The following is a 1432-nucleotide window of genomic DNA, read 5'->3' as shown; positions in this document are numbered from 1 at the left end:
CAATATTTTTTTATTAATTCCAAAACATGCCTCTGTGAAGTTTGATGTCATTCCGAGAACATTTATTTCTGCACAAAAATAACACCATGGCAATTCTGCTGAAAACAACGTCAGTCCGGGTTAGGTCCATTCAAATCATGCAAGTTAGAGTCCAAAACAAGGGCAAAAGTGTTTGGAAAAGTAGATACGTTGGAGACGTGTCAACTCCCCCAAGCTTAAACCTTTGCTTGTCCTCAAGCAATTCAGTTGACAAACTTAAAGTGATAAAGAAAAACTTCTACAAACTTTGTTTGATCTGTTGTTGCAAATATGTAAAGCCAATATTCAAGTTTTCAGCAAAGATTATGAACTAACCATATTCACGATAACATTTATGTCTCATGTTTACTCATATCAATGGCATAATCAACTAGAAAGCAATAATAATAAATCTCAGATGACAACACTTTCTCAAAACAATCATGATATGATATAACAAGATGGTATCTTGCTAGCCTTTTCTAAGACCGCAAAACATAATTGCAGAGCACCCCTGAAGATCAAGGACTGATTAGACATTGTAATTCATGGCAAAAAGATCCAGTCACAGTCATACTCAATGTAAATTAATAACAATGCATACGAATGACATCGGTGCTCTCCAACTGGTGCTTTTTATCCAGTCACAGTCATACTCATTGTAATATGGAAGACATTTGTATTGCTTTAAGAACCTCTGCCACCCTGGATTGCACTGACACCTGGAGCTACATTTGGGGCAATGACCAATTCTCGGTTGCTCAGGCTTATAAAGTAACGATGGGAGTTAAAATAGTGCCCCAGCAGTTTAACTGGATTTGGAATAGTTCGTGCCAGCCCAAACACAAGGTGTTCTTCTGGAGGTTACTTCATGATAGGCTTAATACCAGGAACCTTCTGCGCAGGAAAACATTTCATTTGGAAAGCTACAACTGTGCTGTCCATAACTGTCCTCAGGAGGAAACATTGCAGCATCTCTTTTGGACTTGTCCTTTTGCCTCCCAGTGCTGGGATCTATTATGCCCTACAAGACAAGCTCATGTTTCTGTACTTGAAGCTTTTGATGGCCTCAGACAAAAATTACATGTACCTTTCTTCATGGAAATCATCATCCTAGCTTCTTGGGCCATCTGGATTTCAAGAAATAATCTCATCTTTCAAGCAATTCAACCTTCAGTTCAGAGGTGGAAAGCAATCTTCCTTGAAGAGATTAACTTGCTCAGATTCAGGATTAAAAAGAGTTATGCTAGGGCTTTCTGTGATTGGCTTGACCATCTTGTTCTGTAATTTGTAATTTTTTTTTAAGTTTGTTTTGGTTTTTCTTTCTTTTTTCTAGGGCTTACCTCAAGCCTTAGTACTGTTGGACCTTTGTTTTTTCTTTCTTTATTATTATAAAAAATTGCAGTGGGGTTTT

Source organism: Triticum dicoccoides, chromosome 5B (genome assembly GCF_002162155.2).
Source record: "Triticum dicoccoides isolate Atlit2015 ecotype Zavitan chromosome 5B, WEW_v2.0, whole genome shotgun sequence".
Taxonomy (NCBI): Eukaryota; Viridiplantae; Streptophyta; class Magnoliopsida; order Poales; family Poaceae; genus Triticum; species Triticum dicoccoides.
Note: the sequence above shows the minus strand (reverse complement) of the source record.